The sequence below is a fragment of the Cavia porcellus genome, unplaced genomic scaffold (assembly GCF_034190915.1).
Source record: "Cavia porcellus strain 051 isolate PalLab524CR breed Dunkin Hartley unplaced genomic scaffold, mCavPor4.1 scaffold_10, whole genome shotgun sequence".
NCBI lineage: Eukaryota > Metazoa > Chordata > Mammalia > Rodentia > Caviidae > Cavia > Cavia porcellus.
This window is the reverse complement of record NW_026947493.1, coordinates 52,431,111-52,455,000: the sequence shown is the minus strand read 5'-3', so window position 1 is coordinate 52,455,000 and position 23,890 is coordinate 52,431,111. Positions and strand designations below refer to the sequence as shown.

Below are 23,890 nucleotides of genomic sequence, written 5' to 3'. Positions count from 1 at the left end.
TCTGTTTTCGCAAGCTTTGCTGACTCTGATTTCTGCCCACAGCATGTAACAGGATCCTCTTAAATTCTGATTTTTTCAATGGAAAAACTTTTACAACTTCCAAACATATTCTGTTACAGTAGTTTATTTTTTAAAAAAACTTTTCCCCCACTTTAATTGGGGTGGTTCAATTCCATTCAAACAAGCAAACTCTCCAAATAAAAATAGAAACAAAGAGAAAAAATATTAATAACTGTAATTCACTATAAGCTGCATGAGTTTTAGTAATTCATTAAAATATTTTCAGGTGCTTCTTTTAAAAATATACAAATGGGTGCAGGTGGTATTTATTTGCTCTTAGATTAGTCGGATAAGGGTTAGTATACTGATATGCAAACAAATAAAAAAGTATATAAAGGATCAAACATGTTGATTTCTACCTTCCCTCCCCCGTCTCCTTTGCTTTTAGCATCTGAAAATGGTTACTAAGGAAAGAATAACTAGCTGTTGAACTTTTCCAAACACCAAAAGACAGGGCCCATACATTATATTTGGTTAATGCTCATGGACAGAAGTTGTAGTATTTTATTTTAATCAAGTGAAGTGATACTCTGTTTTAAAGCATCATCTCCAACATTTTTGATCTCTCTCATTCCCAGAAAAAGAGGCTCAGCATAGCTCTAATAAATCATGACTGGTCACCTGCAAACAAGAAGATTCTACATAATTAACCTCAGCAAACAAAGACGCAAAGGATTTAAAAGACGAGATGGTTGAATACCTGAAGACAAGCTTTTCCTTCCTTAGTGAGGACACTGAAAAAAGATACCCAAGGCTGGATCTAATCAGGAACATTTCTTTGCCCCTCAAGTTGGGTCCAAAAAGGAAGCGAAGGTCCTGGACGGGCCCTTTCTAGTCTCAGCAACTAGGTTTGTCTGAAGTCACAGGACAGAGTGTGTCTGGGAGACAGTCTGTTGTGGGAGACTGGGGGTAGTATTTGCTATTACAGCACTCCAAAACGCTTTCCAGAGGAAAGGGAGGAGAACCTAAACTTTTTTTCTCATGTAAATTGTATAACATTCATCCCAATTGGTATTCTCCCATGTCATTTCTAAGATTTGAGTCTTGGATATATTTATTAAAACTAAGCAGTATCCCTCCTTTCCACACCTATTGGGAATCCTTCTGCATGTTGATTCAAAGGAATTAAAAATGATATGAATAAAAGGAATGAGGCCTACTTAATAACACATTTCCTTGTGTCTCAAATCTGCACTCTCGCACAGAACCTTGTTTCTTGCACTCCTCTGTGTTAAGAACGGCAGGCCACAGCCATTCAAGCTGCCCCATCAACTGTGAGTTTTAATTTGAGCCACTTTCTCATTTAGAAACACACACACACACACACACACACACACACACACAAAACCTTACTTTTTCCGCCAACCCATCTTCACCCTGTGTTGTACCGCCGAAAGCTTTCAGGCGATGCTCTACTCCAGAGCAAGCCAAGCATATCAAGTGTGCCTGTAACACTCACAGGCTAATGAACAATGCACAAAAACAAAAGGAACAGCAAGGCTCCTATTATCTGATCTTCCGTAAAAATACAAAAACTGCCTTCTCTGGTGCAGAGGAAGTGCCAGGAAACCTGCAGGTGTGAGCTGGTTAAAAGAAAAGGCTTGGGCTAAATAGATTCTTTGACTGTCAGGGATTAGAGTCATGGCACTAGTGGTAACACACATCTTTTCCTTTAATTTACAAAATTTTCTCACGAGTCTGCAAGAGTTCACCCCATCAGGGGCTTTCTGAAGCCATTGAAATGTCTTAAGTTTTAATTAAGTTGGAGTTGTCAGAAGAAAGCTTTTTTGGCACAGAGTCAGGGTCATTAATTACTGCTATCTTTGTTTCTTTCTATAAAGAGAACTCCACTGACTTGTTGGGTTACTTACCCAGCCTACATTTTCTATCCTCCGGTTCCCATTCACTTCCAAGTGGGACTTGATTAAGCAGTTTACCAATTACTTTCATCAGCTCTAGGTACAAAGCATTTACACAATCTTAAATCTTTAAAAGAAAGGTTTCTCATTAGTGGTTTACGGTACACTAGTAACAAGAAAATTTTTCTAGTAAATTATCAAGTAGCTGCATTCTTGCACTTAAATGTAACTATCTTCACATTTTTCACATCATTATCTACTCAACACACCTATTCATATTCTCACAGCCTATATTCTTTTCTTTTATTAAATGCTAATCAAGTTAAAATTATTTACTTTACCTAATGAGACATAAATCTAGCAGGAAACATCCAATTTGACTGACATCTTTTAGGTTGGGCAAATGTTCTTATTGTTTCTATATAAAATTGGCTGCCATTATCACTCATAATCTTTTTGCAGACTAAAAATGAAAGGTGTAAGAGAGTAAGTTTTTGGTAATTTGTTAACATGTTTCATCTAATTCTAAAAAATGGGCATTGCTACTTGGGTCAAATTAGTGAACCACAGAAAATCTTTTAAAAGTGCTAATATCCATCCTTTAGTATACCTGGGGCATTGGTTCTAGTATTCCCCTCAATTACCAAAATCTATGGATGCTTAAGTCTCTTATACAAAGTGGCCTGGTATTTGTATATATCCTACACACATTCTCTCAAACACTTAAACAATCTCTAGACTACTTAACACAGTGACAGTGCTACGCAAAGAGTTGTGATACTGTATTATTTAGGAAAGAGTGAAAATAGTCTATACACCCTCTGTGTGAGATAATTTTTAAAAATGGCTTTGATCTGAGTTGGTACAACATGCAGATATAGAAACCTGACTGTTTCTTGTAAAAAAAAATCAAATTATGAAATTATTCCACAGTTTTCAATGAATATTATTTTTATTTACATATGTAAAATCAGGAAAATCATATTTGATTTTTAGAAAAGCATGAGTTTAAATTCTAATTTTTATAAGAAAGTATACTCTATTCTGAAATTTTTTTTCACTTTGAAGTATTTCCTTAAAAGTTTATATTTTCTTTATTTCCCTTTGGTTCTTAAATCTTTTCTCATTCTTCCAGTTCACAGAAAACTAGCAACACTTCAACAATTTGGTTACAACTCAGAAGAATAAAACTAAATCACTGTTTCAAAAAGCAGGAAACATTTAAAATAGGTAAACCTCTAATAAGACAGATGTACTTCTGTTCACTAAAAATGGCTACAAGCAGTCTTTAAATTTAGTAATGATTACTTTTAAATATGAATGAAATGGTTAGGCAAAAATTACAAACCAGGGAAATCCGGTTAGCAGAGCCACACATTTCTTTCTAATGGACAAACTATACTACTACAAAATATTCTTTTCAGTAATCTCATAGTTACTTGTCATAGGCAAAATCACAGATATATTACTATCAAACATATGCCATTTTAGAAAAAAGGCTGTAAATGCGACAACTAATACTAATCATTACAATGAAAAACACTATATAATTATCTGTTGATTTTCAGATGATCAACTTTCAATTACAGAATTTTATAGACAGTCTAATCTAGAGAAAACCAAAATACTCAGTGTTTTTAGCTTAACCCCAGATGGGTTGCTTTGGAGAGGAGGAGAAAATTCTTACTCTTGCTGAATAGCTGGTATTATCATGTCTCGCAGATGAAAACATAATTTTTTGCCATCATATTATTCTTCTTTTAAACCTGAAAAATGCCCCTGAGGAGGATATAATTTTCTTCTGGCCCTCACTAAAAGTTCAAAATGCTACTTCTAACCCATAATAAAAAAAACATAAATTTAAAAGCAAAGATAAAATAAATTAGAAAATCAAATGCAATATCCAATTCTTTAAAGAAAGTCTAAGTTTTCTACAAAGTAATGAAGTAATCATTTCTAAAATGACACAAATCATTTTCAAAGTCAAATATTAAATTAATATCTACTTTTCTAGATTTAACAGAGAATTGGAAGGTTCTATGCTTCTTCTATAGGTACATTATTTTACCTGTGTCTTTTGTATCACTCCTCACCAAAATACTATGGACATGAGGACTATTTTTATTTTTACCTCCAAAGCACGTGTCAAAGTGCTAGAATAAATACATAAAAATTTAATCTACTTAAATATACAGATGATAGGTGAATCAAATTCAGAACTTAGTAATTATAATTATACCAAAAAGATATTAAAGATGTAAGTATTGATTTTTTGAGATTTTCAATCATCCAGCAGCCCTAAGGATGCCTACTCTCTATCTGAATTTATTATGAATATATCTCATTGTAAGCTGAATATAATATGTTTGAATTTAGCTCTGCCTTACATAAAACTATTTGAGAGTGTGGAAGTGAATTTGAAATGGCTATATGGAGTTTGAGGAGTTAGTGTGACCCACGTTTTCATCATCCCTCAACGAACATTTAGCGCACATAAAAGCAAGCAGTGGATAGGGCACTAAAGATTCCAACAGTACACAGCACTCATGAAGGATGCTCGTGCCCTATGAGACAAAGTCAGGATACAAAGTGAGCAAATGTAACCTAGTGTGGTAAGGTTTTCCCTGGAGAGAAATTTAAGGTACCATGCAGTAGAGGATAAGTATCCTGGTTACCATTTCCTCAAAGAAGCAATCCACCCATCTTTCTGATGGATGTACAATATCAGTTGGTCTGACAGTCCTCTCAGCATTAGCCTTGGGGATACAGGTATTAGGACAGCCAAGGCAGACAGAGCAGCATGTGTAGCATCCAAAGAAAGAGAAAGTATGACAGATGCATGCATAAGAGAAAAGGCAAAGAATGTGGCTGTGAAGTAAATTGAATATGCAAGCTGAACAATTTGGGGAATCCCTGAAATCTGTTAAGTGAGAGTAAGCTAAAATTAGCCATCAAAGTTCAAAATGACCTCTATGATCATGTGCTGCTACATTGCAAATCACTTTTGGAAGTATGGCTTGACTTCTCTTGAAGTCAAGAGAAATATTCGTACAATTCGCCACTGTTCCCCTTTTGGTCCCTGACTTTCGCCATAACTCTCCTGATCCCCCTTCTAGGTCTTCTGTGCCCACTATTAATTATGCCTATGTGTCCTCCAGAGTTTAGCACTAAGTGTCCTTCATGAATTCAATTACTTGTACGCAGATGACTCCTGGATTTCTTTCTTTAATTTAGGTCTCTCTTCTGAGATCTGAATTAATTTGCTACAAACACCTTCTGACATACATTCCTGGATGTCTTATTGCAGCCAAAACTCAACAACTACAATCCTAAACTGATTCTCTTCTCTTCTTATTCATTGCACATTCTTCTTCACAGTAACTAAATTGTATTGAGTTTATTTTTATGTACTAGGTACTGTCTTAAATGCTTCACACGCATTCACATGCTTTTATTAAATCTCCACAGTATAGACTTTCACACAGACACTAATCTTACTCTCCAGTTTAGAGGTAAGGAACCAAGGTATGTAGTACTAGGCGACTTGCCCTAGGTCACAGCATAAGTAAGTGACAGAGCCTGGCTGAATATCTGCATTTTCAACCATTATATCATATTTCTTCCTCAAGCTTTTAAATTAGTGATACCTCAAAATCACTTAGTGGCTCACTGCAGAAATCTAGAAGTCATTTTGATGCTCCTTTTTAATTTCTGCAAATATCTAAATTATTACTCCATCCTAAATATACCTTCTAATTATGGAGCTTCTCTAGATTTTGTCACTACCTCTAGCCATTAGCTTAAATGTTCGAATGGGAAGATGAGCGAGAGAGGAGAACAGGGGAAGGAAAGGAGGGAAATTAAACTTAAAAAAGAATGAAAAGGAAACAATAGAAACAAAGGAAGTTTTAAAAAGGGAGAGGGAAAGAAGGATTAAAGGGAAAGAAAGAAAATGTTAAGATATAGTATACTGGTACAACTTCCCTGTGATAAATGTGATCATTATGTGTGTCAAAAGTATACCAATAAAATAAATTTTTACAAAAAATTTTAAAAAGCTGAAAAAATTTAACAATTTATGGCCATCTGATATACTGTGATATACAATATACTGTGTACTGTTCTAGAAACTAAAATTGCACGAATGAAAAAAAAAAACCAAAAACAAGCTCCTTGCCCTCATTGAGCCTAAAGTTAAGAAACAAACACACAAATAACTTCAAGTAGTAATTTCATGAAGTAGTGATAGCTGTTAAGAAAAATGTATGAGGAAAAAGTAGACAGAGAAGACAGGTGTGGAGGAAGATACTATTCAAGTACATTCTCTGATAAATTCATGTTCCTGATCTATATTCTTCCATAGCTCTTATGACAAAACCTAAATCTTAAAAATGACTCTAACTAAAGAGACGATGTTAGCCAAGATTTTCCAGAAAATTCCCAATTTAAGACCTAATCCTCCTAACTTAGAAAATATTTCTATTCTGAAGGTGAAGTGTATGATCTTCATGTACAAGAATCCTACATAGAGAGAGGAGAATGGCTTCAATCCCATCCTAATTTCAGTTCCCAAATCTCCTTCATTTCCTCACTTTACTCCCACCAGCCTGGCACCAGATCTCCCAAGTGAAAAGTGCATTCCAAGGTATAGCGTCCAGAATTTCCTTAACCTTAAGTATTTTTCTTCTCTCTGCCTGCCTTAAATTTTTTTTTCCTCAAAGCTGAAGTCTTCAAGTTCATTTTATTTACTTATTTTTGGTTATTTGAGACAGGTTTCCACTTTGCAAGTCAGGCTGACCTTGAACTCACATGGTCCGAGCTGGCCTTGATCCTCTTGCCTCAGCATCCTGACTGCCAAATGCTGGTATGCGCCACCATATCCAGGTAGAGTTTTGTTTTGTTTTGTTTTTTTAATTAACAAATCTGTCCTGCTTTTCCATTGTACTCTTTAATTGTTTTGAAACATTTACTTTATTAATAATTAAATATAAACATAATTAATAGGTGTTTATCTTCCCACTACTCTGAAAATTTCATGAAGCCATGGACTAATTCTTTACTATTTACTGTTTTTTTTCTTCCTATTAGATTATTTTACCATGATTTCCAATATGCTACAACATGCTCTATAAGTATGATTAAGAAAATCAGGTACAACTATTGTCAACTAAGAGAGTAGAAAGCCCAAGAAATTGTAGAGTTAATCAGGATACAATATTTTATGGAGCTTTGTGACTGATGGGTTGGGTAGGATACAAGGTAATAGAAAAAAGATTAAAAATAACTGTCTGGTTCGTAGCTCAAGCAAGTGCATGCAGGATGGTGTTATTGACAGAAATGGAGAAGCAATTATGAAAACAAGCTGGGGAAAGAGTACGCTCTGTTTTAGACACACTGAATTTGAGATGCCTGTGGGATGTCTAGATAGAGCTTGTTATTACTCATAGAAATATTTTTTTTTTCTAACAACAATATTTTTTAATAGGATCCTTGTGACTCAGGTCCAGCAAAGCTATAAAAAGAGTTGTGCCAAGCTCAAAATTCCCATTTGCCTGGAAGCATGATAATAAACAGTCAGAGTCTTTATATTGCCTCTGCAGATTCAGTTTTGAGCGCTCTAGCACCAATTCACAGAGCTAAGGCAGTAGCAGCGTATGGCAATTGCTAACCCACAGGTTTCTGACTCTTAATTTTGCAGTGCTGGGCACTGAACACAGGGCCTTGGGCGTGCTAGGCAAGCTCTCTACCTCTGAGCCACACTCAGCCCTGTGACTACAGTTTCAATCTGCAAAGAGTTTGCTAAGAAGTAACTTCACAATAACCACTGCCCAAAATAAAATGTCATAGAATTCCTAACAAGATGTCAGAAAAAAAGTATATATCTAAACTATTACGTGTTTTTAAATATTTAAATACTAATTTTTAAAATAACTGCAGTATGTAATAGTCAGTAAACATTCATGCACATAATAATTTGCAAAGAGAATGAAACCAAGTGACACTTGACCTCATAAGGAGATGAAATTTTTCCAAAAGAAAACATCAGTTTCTGAAGTAATAGAGAAAATTACACAAAGCATACTGAAATGGTAACACAAACATGAACAAAACTGTTTCCTGTACATTAATGAGAATTTTTGGAGAGATCACTCATATTACTGATTTCCCCAAGTTTTTCTACAATATTAGACATTATTGACCTACTTTCTTGAATTTCCTTCTACATTCAGCCTTACAGCAAAAAGCCTGCTAATTTCTTTTGTTTCTGATTGCTTCTATTTTGTCTTTTTATTATCTTGGTATATAAGCACTTGTGCAAGCTGTTATTTGAAATCAAGTCTCCTTATATCATTTAACTTTTCACTTACTTTATCTTCTGGACGTAGATCACTCACAAATTAAGATTCCTAACAACCATCTTTTCTCTAAAACCTGTACTACATGTCCAACAACCAACCCCACATATATCTCCTGAAACATTCGTCTTTGTCCAAAGCCTCCAACTATATTCCTGAGTTCATCATCAATCCTTTCAATTTTGTCTGTTTCTCCTCTGTGTCCTCATTTCTGATGATGATACAAAACAGATATGTTGATGTCACTGTAAATGATGTCACTCTTTTGTCTCCCCTGCTTCAGGAATCTAACCGTGCTAAGTATTTTCTTATCCTAATGCTCCCTTCCCTTCATCTTTATGTTTCTCTCTGTTCCAATTTTCTCTACCAAAACAGCTTATTTCTCCGTGGGATTACTTTCACCATTCCTTAAGTGGCCTGCTGGACTGTAATCTATAGGTGAGCACTTAGCATCCTATCTTGCATTATTACTATTTATTACCAGTGATAATATTCCTAAATCATATGTCAATCCTGTGATCAAAACCCTGAATGGCACCCCAATGTTCATGGGAATATTTCTTAAATTACTTACAAGTTTCATTTTACATTTTTTCCTGATCATTTCATTGTTCGTCCTCTCTGTTCCAGAAAAATCAAATCCATACTTATAAGTGACTCACTTATGTCTTTGTTCATAATGTCCTTTCTCCCATTCCAAAACTCCCAGTGTATACACATCCATAGGCTACCTATTATTTAAGGATAAGACAAATGCCATCGCTGCAGAAAAGGCTCTCTTGACTGATACTACCAAAAAAGTTGCAACGCACCTGAAGTTCTATTTATGTTTGCTCATTCACCACCTAATAATTTATCAAAATAACTTGTTATTTTTTAATTTTTTATTAGTATATATTTGTAGTAAATAATGATTGCATTCATTTTAATTCACGCAACTTGGAAATTTAACGTAATGTTCAACAAGAAGATGCAGGACAGTGGAAGGTATAGAACTGTAGAAATGTAAAACAGTTTTCACTGTAGAAACGTAAAACAGTTTAAGGAACTTCTACATTATTTTATTTAATGCCTATTTTATCGGTGAGAAAACTGAAACTTTGAAATTGAGATAACCATTGTCAATTAACTTGTAATAAGGATGGGCTGCAAGCTTGGGACATTCTGATAAGTATATTCATGTCATCAGTTCTTAGACATGCAAACACACACACACGCACACATCTTTTTATGAGAGAATAAAAGAAAAAGTAAGAAAATCATAGCTCTTTTAACTGGTTGTTTCTCCTGAGGTTTAATTGGGAATATATAAGAATTAAGGGAAATAAACTATATCAAACACTTGACATTTGCCAATCATTTGTTAGACAAAAAACATGTAGACTCTAAAGAATAGAAAAGATTAAGACAATAAATTATTCTTTATAATAGTAATTGAAAAGTATTAAAAACACCTTTTGTATCTGAAAATACTTTTAAAGAATTATGAACATTTTAATTGATAACTATTTACATAAATTTGTTTTCAAAATACTTCTGTGTAATTTGATTAGCTAGATTCCATTCCATATAGAAATGGAAAGAGGAAAATAATTAATACATGTATTATTACATTAAATCTACAGATGCTTGCAATGTCTACTGATTTCATGAAATGTTCATTATTGATAACCAATAATATAAGTGTTCAAAACTATCAACAGTCCTTGGCCATTAACATAGTAGTGTTTTTACTTTTCAGGCAATAATTAGACTTTTCCTAAAAACGACTTATATATTCAAATTACATGTGAGGTGATAATGAAGGCCATATCTGGGTGTCATGGAGGAGATTAATTTAAATACTGAGGTTGCTGTAACTTTTGAATAATTGTTAATTTATATGATGGCCACACAAATGAGTTAACCTGATTTAAATTCTTAGCAACCATCCACCGGCAAATCACATTAAAACTAAAGAAAAGAAACACTACAATGTTTGCTAGAACCAAGCATTAAGACATTAAATGCTATGTCTTAACAAAAAGCCCAATTACCTGAATAAAACTTTTGACATCTGTTGAGCTAAATGATCTATTTTCAACCTCTTCTCTTTAACACTTGCTCAAGATTTTTAGGAAATTTAGTGATACTATCATTACATAATTAAAATCATTTCCAAAGTTATTTCCCACTTATGTATAATAATTTTAACAATACTCAAATTCTAGTCGTTGCTTACATCATTACTGGAAGATATTAGATGTATTAGAAGTAGTTTCCTGATTTTGCTTAGCTTTGCTGTATCATCATTCTACACAACTACTGTGAACTAGATGAAAGCATAAATTTTTGTAGTGGGCTGGATTAAGGTTTAGATGCTGCTTCTTTAATTAATAGCAAGTAAAATCTTTAATCACTGTCTCAGTTTTCTCATCTTTTTATTAAGAGTTATAATGACTACCTAACAATACTCTGCCTGGCAATAGTTACAAAATAACCTGTTCTGCCTCTCTTTTTGTGACAGTCTAATTTCTGAAGATTAAATTATAATACAGAACAGTAACATCATATTATATTTCAAATTACTAACTAATTTTGGTCTCATGTCATTTAGAGGTGATTTCTCATAGAATTATAATCTAAGACTGTTTGTTGTTTAAGACACAGTAACCTACACATGACAGGTTAATTAATGTGAGTAAAAGTACATTTAAATATTGACCATCCACATTACAAAAAAAAATCATCAATTAAAGTATAGCCTTTATAATTAATGAAATTTAAGAATTTTAATAAATTTTAAAATTTTATATAATCCAAAGTTTTCATACAGAAAAATATGTAGGTTTCAGTTAACATAGTAATTTTTTAATTGACTTTCTGGTAGAACTTTGCACAGGACTTATTACTGCATTTAAGTAGTATCTTAAGGTATAATTTTTATGGTCTATTAAGCATAACTCTCAAATACCTTAAATAGAACTAAATGAGGTGGAATTACTATTAACTTGTATTTTAGGTTACCAAGTGCTCAGGCAATTCCAACAAACTATATCCGGAATAGTATTTTATGACAGCTCATGACTTTCTCTGTTGAGCTTCCTTAGCTTAAATTTTTTACAAGATTAAAAACTGGTCTCAGAGATGGCGCCTGAAAGTTGGGTCATTAGTCCTCACCTTTTAAGAAATAATGTCTCAGCAGGCTGTATTTGAACCTAGTGCGCTCAAGGAGGTGTTAACAGAGTTGTTAATTAACCTAGGTCTGGAACCTATTGTGAATAATCCTAGAAAGCTGGAACAATAGGCAGGCGCTGCTTACCTTACAGACTGGAAGAAAAGACTTTTGCTTTAATAATACAGCTCCAAATGTTACATGATACTAACTTTAGATAAAAAGAATGACAAGATCAAACTAAAAGTTGGTCAGAAATGGGAGAAAGCTGCAGAAATCCAGCCTCTGAGTAACCAAATCAGAGTGGTCAGAATGGACATTGAGAATATTGGCCTTATTTGGATGATGCCTGTTTCCACATTTGAACATGAGTGGGAACAAAATAAACCTCAAAGTGACATCTCTTTTATACCCAAACCTCTGATTGAATAATTGATTTGCTTAAACTTGCCAAGACCATTGCTTTTAAAAATACACAAGGCCAGGAGTTTCATCACTTTCGCATAAACATGCACCAATTATCCAGATAATGTCAAATAAACATTAATGAAAATAAACATTTACTGCAAACCCAATAGAGATAAGGAATGAAAAGACTGACTAGCATAAACACAAACACCAACACATCTCTCAATCTCTAGAAAAATGTAAAAATTCCTTAGTTTTCTTTCAAAGAAAATAAAAACAACTAATCTCAATTCTACTGACAACTTCCTTTAACAAACTATTGAAAGTTTTAAATAAACTTTGTCCTGTTAACATTTACCTAAAAATCCTTTATAAAATACATGATCTTATACTCTTTACATATAGGATCTGACCAATGCAAGGAAAGTCTCTGTTGCATTCTCAATGCTCCAATCAATGTCCCATCCACTTTGTTGATATTACACCAAGTCATGTAACAAGAGAAATAAATGATAACATTATGAACATACTGATATAATATTTAGCTGCTCAACCATATAAAAATTAACATGATCCTATGCAAAGAGTATCTTTAAATAGAGGATTAACCTTATAGTCACTTCTAAATCAGAAAGCCTATAACATGTATAATTATTAATAACTGTTGTAATTGGAGATAGGGTTTATGCTATTCAAATAGGTCTTCATAAGTTAATATACTTTAGAACTGTAGAAAATTCTGCCTGGTTTTTTTTTTTTTTTTTTTTTTTTTTTTTTGCTAAGGGATAACAGTCATCTACAATATTCATGCTTTCCCTAAAACCATGCCTACTTACAACTTATCTTATGTAACAAGAATCACTTTCTAGACCTTTTTATGCAACTGTTAACATTCTAACTATAATGTGCTGTTTCATGCACCACCCATAGTGTTAGAGTCTTAGGTTCCAGAAACCCAAAACATAGTTTAGAGTTGGTCCCTGAGGGAGAGAAATGGCAGAAGAATGGAGAAGAAGAAGAAGAAGAGGAGGAGGAGGAGGAGGAGGAGACTATTTTTGCAAATCCGGCTTTCTAGATTTTGTTATTTTATGTATTCCTAGTACTTTCAAATGCATTTTACAGTACTTGTTATGTTGTTAGCAGTTTTATGTCTAACAGAGAAATAATTATTCTAAATAAAAGCTATTCTTTTCTCTTGACTGCATACTTCCTATAGTCTCCAAGAGGCTATATCTATAAATCCTAAGAATATAATTGTGTGTTCTAGACCAGAAATTAGTCATCCTTTCTTTGTAGCAAAAGTGGAGATGGTGTCTTACTCATTCATGATGGCATCTATTAAAACAAAATATTCTCTTGTAAAACATCTCAATGTGTTTTTATTGAACTACTGGCTGCTCTCCAGAGGAAGAGACCCACTCCAAGAAAGCATTCTAAAAATCTTGATTTTATTTGTATAATTTTTTTTCCAAATGACCCTTTAATTTTTAGAGTATGTAACCCAATGATACTAGTAGTAAACAGCCAAACAGACAAGCCAGAGCAGATATTCCCAAATGATCTATTGCAACATGAACCCTTCTACATTTTTCTGTCTACGGAACCAATAAGATTGCCCTGAATATCAGACTAGAATGCAATCAAAATGAATACACTGGCTTCTGAATCTCATTTGTTTTAAAAATCAAGAGGTCTGATCTGTGAAATATTCTAGGATCAGAGAATCAAATAATGTTTCAGCCCAACTATTAAAATATGTTTACTTGATCTCTTAGATCCAAGGTTTTATTATATGCCTCCTTGACAATACTGAAATAAACAACACCTCTACAAATTTCCACAATGCTCTGAATCAATACTTACCCTATTAAAACTTATTGAGAGAATGACTGATGCTAAACTCCCTGTGATGGCTTGGGATTTAGCTCAGCGACATAAGCTCCTGCCTGACAAGCACAAAGTTGTGAGTTCAATCCCCACTACCACAAAAAAAAAAAAAAAGTAAACTCTCTGTTCTTTTTTTTTTTTTTTTTTTAATTCAAGAAAGTCTTTGTTAGCTCCTCTTATTAGGGGAATAAAGTCTGTGCTATACAACTTACAGTCCCATGAACATTTTTTTCATAATACATGTCATTATTTTAACCAGGTAAGTAATTTTAAGTGTTTACATCCATTCTCAAATTATAAGTTCCATGACACCAAATAAGTATTTGTTCATTCAGCTCTGCACGTTAGTGCTAAACCTATCCTCACAGTAGATTCCAAATCATAAAGGAGTATTAATAAAGAAATGAATAAATACATTCATATCCACTCAAAAGCCCCAATTCATGTATGTTGTGGTTTGTTTAAATGTCCCCCCAAAGCTTCATGCAGTAATGGAGGTAGCAGAGTCTAGTGTTTGTGATTGGCTCATTGTCTAGCATTGGCATTGATGGTATGAATGCTGTACAAACCCATGGGCAGATAGTCAGCATACAATATAAGGTAGAGAAGGAGGTAGGTTTTCCCTCTCTGCCCAATTCACTCTTGTAGCTTGTGGCTGCCATAATGGTTGCCCCTTAGTCTTGAAACCAGCTAAGTATGGATGGAAACCTCCAAAAATGGTAATCTAAATAAACCTTTCCTTCCTTAATTTTGGATATCAATTATTTTGTCTCAGCAACAAGAGATAAGTAACAAAAAAAAAAAAAGCGCCATATCCTTTTACTGAGATGCTACAATATTGACCTCTAATTATGTAAAACTATTATTTCATTTTACATTTTTTTTCTTTTCTATTTTTTATCGGTACCAAGGATCAAACTCACAACCGCCTGCTCACAAGGCAGGTGCTTATGCTGCTGAGCTAAATCCCCAGCCCCATAAAACTATTATTTGTGCTGCATCTTTAGTCATTTAAAGAGGAAAATATTTTAAAAAGCTACCATTAAAAGGCAACTCTTTCTTACCTGATGAAAGACAAAAAAAAAAAAAAAAAAAAAAAAAAAAAAATTAAAAAAAAAGAATTCAATACACAATTTAGAAAACGATTTTCACATTCTTTTTAGTGGACTAGGTGATTAGCCGAATTACCAAATAATATTTTAAAGGGCCAAAATGACCATATTTATGATTTTTGTAATTAAATATAGTTTAATAACATAAGCTTAGAGCAACATCTCTTCAAAAGTAAGCTAGCACTTACATCATTTTAATGTAAATTGATATTTTCAAAATCTCTCATGAAGTGCATTTATTTTATTTATTTAGATTTGACTTCACTCCACCAAGGATTTGAAGTACAGATAATAAATTAAGGATTCCTTCCTTTAGCAAGGACTGAAAAGGATTTTTGTTGTTGTTTTTATTGTTGTGATTTTTAATCTTGGAAAGGAATAAAATTAATGAAATTAGTGAAAGAGCTTTGGCCCAGGCCAGATACTGTAGCTGGAAAAGCCTCAACCAGAACCAAGGAGCCCCTATCTCCCTCACCCCTAGGAGTTTAATTATGGCGCCAAATGAATACCAATGGGCTGCCTGTGCATCCCTAATGTGCCTCAGGCAGCACCCCTAACCTAAGCTACATGTATGCCCCCACTCCACGTGTTCTACCACGGAAAGATCGCAGATTGCAGGGGGAGATGCCGCGCCCCAGGGGATCGGAAGTCTCTCCCCACAATCTCAAAGTCAAGGTCATTTATATTTCATACTTATCTTTTCAGCCACCGTCGGTCCCCCACAATTCTATCAATTAGAACTCAAGATGACTACAGGTTGAAATGTCTAAATGTTGTAATAATACATTTAACTATTCAAATATTTCTCCAAACAACAACCTATCCAGATTATCAATCACCATTTCTGCTTTTCCAGATGGCTACAGTCCCATGTCTTAGAAAATGGAGTGCTTAAATTTTGGATAGTTAATTGTACTGGATTACTGTTTGGCAAACAACCAACTCCCTAGCCTGGGGGCAGACCATTTTATTTAATGGTTCATCGCCAAGGCTTCACTAGCAAGACAATACAGATCACTATGCTATTGATGCCAAGAAAGTGAAAGCAAGATTCAGCCCACCCCACCTGGGCGGAATTTCACTTAATAAACTACAGCACCTAGGTAAGTAGTAACCAAAATGAGGAGCAACTAAGAATAGATTAAGTAAAATAGCAAACAGGGAAACAGATTTTTTAAATCTTTACAGATCATGTCTAACCTATTTTAACACTTCACTTTAATATAGTCATTTGGCTTAAAAAACATAGGAATAACATCTGTAGTGAATTGAGGCACAAAAGCTAATTCATAAAAAAGCATAAGGACTTTCATGGCTTAAGATTTGATTAGAGAGTTTCATACTTTCTTAGCAAAATTGAACATCTTCAATTTTAAAATGAATACCTTTTTTAGGCATAAAAAGGTTTTATTAGGCAGAATTACAGACATATACACTCAGAAGATAGAGTCCAGGTCCTTGAGAGAAATGTGTAAAGGTTTGGAGCTGTGAATATATATATTTTGGGGGGGTAAAAATCTGTGAAATTTGGGGATCTATAGAAATCTTGGTTCAGCTTACAGGTGAAAGTTGATAGCCTATTTACAGGTGAAAAGTCCAATTTACCAGTGAAAGGTGATGGCCCATTTACCTTACCAGCTACGTTAAATTACTATAGTAACCTTACAGTATTTTCTTTTTTTTTTTTAACTTTAAAGAGAATAAACAAAATAAAAAAGAATAAAGCCAATCAAAATGAAACAGTGAATGTGGTACAGAACTTCAAAACAGGGTAATAGGAAATCAACAATGGCTACCATAATATATCTTGTTATCTTTAAAACAGTTGCCCATATCATCAGACATAGTAAAATCAAATAACACAAAACAGAATAAAGCAAATCAAAGCAGAATATTGAATAAAACAAAACAATAAATCAGAACAAAAGGGCCAGGGCTTTAGCTCTGCAGCATAAACTCTGCCTAGCAAGCGTGAGGTTATGAGTCCAATCCCCAGTACCCAAAAAAAAAGAACAAAACAGAACAATATTGGATTTCAAAAACAAGGCACAAATAAAGCCCCCCATATTTGCTATATTGTATACTGCTATGCTCCTAAGAGATGCTCACACTACTACTTTAAATTGTTTTTAAATTATTGCATTTTCATGGAAAATATTTGTCAGACATCAGCAATAACCATTAAAAACATGACTGCATTTATCTTCCAAACCTGCTAGTAACGTATTTCCCATTTATGTATCAATGCCAAAAATTTGGAAAAGCAGCTATTCAATGGAAGAACCCTGTAAAAGTGACACAGAACTCATACCAGAGTGAATCGAGCATGGACACTGTTCAAATGATAAAATTCTCTCCAATAACACCTTGAGAGCTAATCTTGGATCAGAGGGATACACCTGTCCTCATACGTGAAATTAAAACAGTAAAAATCTCACTTGTCTTTTGAAAAACATTTATGCTGTTTGTGTATTTTGCAGATGCTCCTTTATTTGGAAGCATCTTCTTTACTCTCCCAAGTTATTTTTCCTGGACCTTCAAGACTAAGACCAGTGTGGTCTCTCTTGAGTTTCCCTCAAAGCTCAGTAAACTTTTCTGTTCTCTATGTTCCCACAAAACATTTTTCGTACTGGTTTCTCCGATCATCATATTGCAGCTATAACTTAGTTATTTACATGCCTGTTTCTTCTATCACAGTTCCATGTGTTCCATGCTTTCCTCATCAGCACTTAGGACAGTCCCTGGCACATAATAAGACTGCAATATATTTGTTTTAAATAGAAGAATGATGTATCGCAGACAAACTGTGCCCCTTGACTACACTAAAACGACTTCGTGAAAGTATTTAGGTCAGGAGCCAAAATGAAATGACTTCTTTTGTGGCCAGTAGGACAGTCACTGCTTCAGCATTAGCAGCTGGCTTGGGGAGTTTTTCCTGTTCCACCTCGCTCCCCTCACCACACCATTTACAGAATGCACATTAGTGTTCTGTCCTTGACACTTGCATTCAATCTCCTTTCTTTCCTGGACTTCTGGAACCTTGTTCTGACCAGGGAATACAGGCACAATGCCTTTCCAAAGAACTGCAAGGCTTGTGTCCTAAGCCAAGTTCCACTTGATTATCTGTATGAGCAAAAACACTTCCGTCTCTATAACTTCTTTTTCATCCAGCACTAAAGCAGAGAGCTTGAGGTATGGGAAGTCATGAGTGAGATCAGTCTAGGTGCAAACATTACATGTCCTTGAGCAAGCACAGGAGCCCTTAATTCTGACAACATCATTCTCCCCTTCTTGTAAGGCTTCAACTATTGCCCACTGGACTGGGAATAAGGCCCCTTCTGGGAATACAAAGTGTTTCATGGCAAAGCCTTCATTAGAGATTCAGTCTCAGAAGTTGTGTTATCAGTGTCAAAAGACTATCAAAATTCCCAGTTACTTCTACCATCACACATTGTATATTTCCTAAGTCTGTTCTGTGGCAGCATAACCACTGCCACCAGACCACAGCACACTTCCATATCCCTACCATAAGGAGCAGTTGTTTCTTGCCTGCCTTCCACAGAAGATTGGGAAGCCCAAGAGAACAAGAGTAATTGTTTGTGTTGTATCACTGCTGCTCAGCCTGGTGCCTCTTGTGTGGAGGGGCATTTAATAATGTTTTCAGGAGGAATAAATTACTGCCTGGAAAATCCTGGTTGTCAGTTATTCAAGTTCCTGAATTAAGAATTGGCCATAATGTGTATTGATTAAATATGGATATATCATGGTAAATTCCTTCACCATTATTGAAAAAATAAGCCAAGCTGTGGTCAATTAAGTAAGTGCAGAAGAAAATATGATATTAATTTGGGGGTGCATAATAGACATAATAACCTTTTTTGTTTAATTTAGCAATTTATACTCTGCTTCTTTTCACAAAGGATACAAGAAAATACACTTGTGGAATGAAAAAGAAAAGAGATCATAAATATGCATATTGTAAGAAACTATATGGATGCTATAGCTAAACCGTAAATTAAATTCTGAATTTCTTGGAAATCAAAGGAAAAAGAAAAATTCATAGTAACCTTCAAGGGGTGCCTAAAACACCCAGTATACATTTAAATTAAAAAAAAAATCATTATGTAAAAGACACATCATCATGATTCCCTTAAAATATTTCCCCCTGCTTCTAACACACTTTTCCCATTGTCCTTGTCTCTTTCCAGAAGCAGATCTGGATGTCTTCTTTCATGAGCACCTTTAGGATATACTGGAAAATTTTGAGTGCTGCAGCAGAGTGGCATACAACAGAAAGACACACTGATCAAAACATGGCTTGTTCTCACCCACACTCACCACCTCCGGAATGTACAACTTCTAACTCTTCTTCAAACTCAGAATGACCATGAAAGGTAAACACTTTGAATATATTCTGGACATTAAGACACACAAGACAGTGAAAATAAGACACTCATAAAAAAGGACTTCCAGAAGTGCTTCAGAAAGTGGTAAGAATAAAGGCATAAGTGGATTTAAAGTAAAAGAAGAATGTTTCAAGGGAGGGTGGGGGCAGCATCTCTTCCGTTTCACTAAATGTGTTCACTTAAACACTCCCCATACTTCTCAAAACACTATCTATAGTGGTATTTGGGCTCATGAACACTTTTGTTTGCAAGCACTTTGGTTCACAAATAGGAGCATTTGGTACAATTTTTAAAACTCTACAATGAGTGACAAATAGGACCATGGCAAGGTTTCCCATACACACCCAAATGTGATTATCTTTTCCAAAATATTAAAACAAATTAAGATTATGAACTGAGGTACCACCATACGCAAAACTTGATGAGGTTAGCAGTGGTGATGACTATGAGGAGAACGTTTTACAGTTTGTCAATTTAGCTATTTGAAAAACATCATAACAGATGTTAGGGCGTTGGTGAAAGTACAATGAATTCAAGTTAGAAAAAAATATGGCTGGAAGTGTATACAGCTCAGTGGTAAGAGTGTTTTCCTGGAATACAAAAGGCCCTGAGTTTGAATGCCACTATGGCAGGAAAAAAAATTAAAAAGGAAAAAAATATATTTTAAGGCATCTAGTGTTGGAAATTTTATTGAAACAACTGCATGAACTTCATCATTGCTTTTGCAACATATGAGCCAATGACTACTCATACACACCAACCCCAATCAACACTTCCATTTATTCTTCCTAAAATCAGGTATGTAACCTTGTAAAGAAAAAATGAATTGAATATGAGTTGAAAATAATATGATTTAATTTTAAGAAATAAAATTATTCAATACCTCTAGGCAAGGCAAAGGCAGATGCTAAATAAATTATTCTATGATGTGAAATAAATGATTTATATGAAAAACAGGAACTACTAATTTCTCTTGGATTGTTGTACTGTCATCAAAATAAAGCAAATGAAAGATGAGAATGACATGACAAAGTTTTTACATGATGGCCTTGAAAAAATAATGGCACCATTGAGCTCTGAGGGAATTGCTCCTAAATAAATTCTTACCAAAAAAATTTTCTTTGATGACTTATTTTGGAGGAATTTGACTGTGATACATCTTCTTGTGACCTAAGTTCATTGAAACGATGGCAAGCAACTCACAGGAATGGTGGCATCATCAGCTAAGGAGTGCAGGGTCACAGAAATAAAAGAGAATGATCTCTCTCTCATGACTGTTCCTAACAGGACACTCTAAGTAAACAGTCAATGAGAGGAAAGCAGTATAAGTTTCTCAATTAAAAAAAAAAAACTTTCCTATCACTTAGATTTGAAGTTAGAAATCATGAAAGACTGATGATTTGTATATATACCAATTTAAACAATCCTGCATCAAAACTCCTCACAAAACTTAACCAATAAATACATTCCTAAAAATGACTGCCCATATTTCTTAAATATTCTCTAGAACACTATACATAACTATGCAGAACATTTTATCTGTATTAATTCCTAAAACCATAAAAATCACATATACACGTAACACTGCATATGGCTTTTTTTTTACATTGGTGTAAATCACTGCTAAATATTTCAAAAAATCGTTACTCGCAGTCATACTAAATATAGTAAAATATTTATAAAGAAACCATTTTTCTTTTCTCTTGTTTCCATGAGGGTAACTGATCATCCTAAATACTGTTGTCCAAATTCTAGATTACATGTAATTTTCCAAAACTGAAGTCCAGTTTCCATAAGAAGGGCGCAGGGAAGCTGCAGGAGTTTGAGTATTCCTTCCTTATGAACTATTATTCATAGCAATAATAATTTGTCCTCAGCAGAAGATTGATCCCCACGTGTTGCATACTTATAAAAATGGCACAACCAGTTTTGAGGAATCGGTTATAAAGAGTACTTTAGACACAAAGCGGAGAATCTCTCTTCCTCAGTAATACCTCAACCAAAATGAAGCAGGTAGACAGTGATGGGTTCTGCCGGTATGGAGGTTTGGAACTCGGTGTGGCGTCTACCCAACATGGTTCTGGGCCCCAGAGCTACAGCAAGTCCCTTCAATGTTGACTTCCTGCAATCTTCTTCCAAACAGGAAATTGAACTTTCCCTTTATCTCTCGGGCTACATCATTCCCCCAATCAGCTGTCAACACGTCATCCTGCTTTGCAATTCAAACTCCACCCCTCTGCCAGACTCAAGGCTTCGCTGTCTGCCTCCGGGGATGTGCACTCTTCTACCCCCCAGTACCTGCATTAAAGGTCTGCCCACCCCCACCCTCTCCTTTGATTCTCTATTGCGCCAAGAAAAACCTACCAGACAGTGATAGCACATTCAAAAGAAACAAAAATGTTTTAACTTCTGGCCAAAGTGTTTAACAGAAGACAGCAAATTATTTTTTCACCCACTATTTTCTCATGTTTCTCTCACAATTAGTTCTAAAAATTCAGTTAAAAGTAAGATAAGAAAGCAAATAGTATCGCTGGGGATCGTCTTCCACCAGAGACTCAGGTAGGCATGGCAAACAGGTTTTAATTCGTCTGCTCCATCTGGTGAGCCTATAATTCTTGCCAAAAAAGTGGCTTTACCAATTATTGGTGTCTGTAATGTAAACTCAAAAAGAATGTGGAAGTTACTCTATTCTTTCCTGGCATTTAGGTCTAAAATATTCACAAGTAACATTAGATTAATACTCACATCTCATTTTATTTTCATAGGAATATAAGCAGATAAATATGCCTTGTGTTTTGATGCTATTGTTTGGCTTTAGGAAAAATTAACTGAAACATTAGTTACCCAGAGACATTCTCAGGGATAGGTAATGTAAGATGGCAAAACACACAGCACCTATAAACCACGCAAGTCAAAGGAACCAATTAGCTGTGAATTCCAATCTCCCTCACAGGCATTTCAGAGACAAAGCAAGAAATTCCACATTTAAATTTTCTATTGAAAAACTCAACTTGGTGCAAGGAATTTAGCTCAGCAGCATAAGCAACTGCTTGACAAGCTTGAGGTCATAAGTTTGATCCCTGGGCCCCCCACCCTCTCAGAAAAAACAAGTGTATAGAAAACTCAGCTTTGGTGAAATGGGAAGACAGGCACATTTTCCTACCAATCCATATATGCTGTTTACATTTTTCTTGCAATAGTCCTGCCCTTTCTAGTTTCTATCTAAAATATGTGATAAAAGCTATTTCAAAAAGATAGTAAACAACCCATTCTTTTAAAAGTTTAAGCATTATTTATTTTTATCGCTTATTTTGAAAATAAACCTAAGAAATGTTTACATAAATTCTTGTAATAAAAGAAAAAAGAATTACATTTAGACTCGTATCTGTGTTTGATTCCCTGTTTTGCTGATTTTTTCCACCCATTAATTTTTACCTTCCACAATGAATTACTGAAAACTCAGAATAATGAGGAAAGTAAGATAAAAATATTTACCAGGATTTACATTACAGAAGGAGGAATAGACTAGCAAATAACAAAAGAGAAAATGGTGCAATATTGTAGTCTGGAAGCAGAAAGAAAAAAAGTGAATCTGATTAGCAATTGAATTTCTTTCTTCTTTTGTTTTACCTTGGAAAAATATACAGTTGGCATTTTGCATAGTTATTATGTGGATACAGTGACTTCTTTCACTGTAAATGTGGCTAACCTGTTTTTACCTCTTACTTTACTTAACTGAAAAATACAGTCTGGCGTCTCAACACTAAATCCAAATCATATACCTTTGGTGTTAGACATCTCATATCAGTCATTGCAGAATAGCATCATCAAGCATTCACATAGCAAATGTAAGTTTTCATATAAAGTCAGCAAGGTCTTAGAACATCCCTTCTAGACATAAATGTAGAAATTCTCTTTGGATTTGAATCATCCTCAGGGAAAACTTTCTGATAACTGCAAGCATCCAGGACCCCAATTTTGGTTAATCACTAACAGGTTAGCATCTCTGAAAACAATGTGGCCTAAGTGCAGAAGAATGTGTGGTCTGGTTCTCATAGAATTTTAAACCTAGGACAAAACACAGGGATTTAGAGGTTACTTTTTAAAAATCTGAATTACTGACACATTATCAGTTTGGTAAGAAAATATGATCTACAATTATTTAGCTTCCAGAAATAGAATGCACTTGCTACTGACTGGAAGAACATAGTTTCACAGCACAATCAACCCTTTGCAACATAATTAAAGAGTCTATGTATATGATAAACTGCAAGTACAGGGTAAAAACAAAATAACTATACAGCATAATGTATTTTATTAAACATACATATATATGTAGCACCTGCACACACATGCATGAAAGAAAGAAAGAGAGAGAGAGAGAGAGAGAGAGAGAGAGAGAGAGAGAGAGAAAGATTATAAAAATTCTACATCTGCTTCTCTCTGCTTTCAACTTTAGAACTTCAGGTTACAGACATGATTTGTCTAGGAAGTTCTACCCAGTTCCAATAGAATCACACCTTCCCATTCCTTTTATTATAACAGATATGTAGTCAAGGAACTCCTAAGGTTCTGGATGCTAGGTACCACCTAAAGTCTTGAGCATCTCATAAATTAAATTAATGAGAATAGATAGATTTCGTTTAGC

General features: G+C 34.5%; 1 protein-coding gene across 4 annotated transcripts in view; it reads right to left on the bottom strand.

Moving 5' to 3' along the window:
- Positions 1 to 23,890, bottom strand: part of Zfhx4 (zinc finger homeobox 4) — a 180,422-nt gene that overhangs the window by 85,770 nt on the left and 70,762 nt on the right. The gene's annotated exons all lie outside the window — the stretch shown is intronic.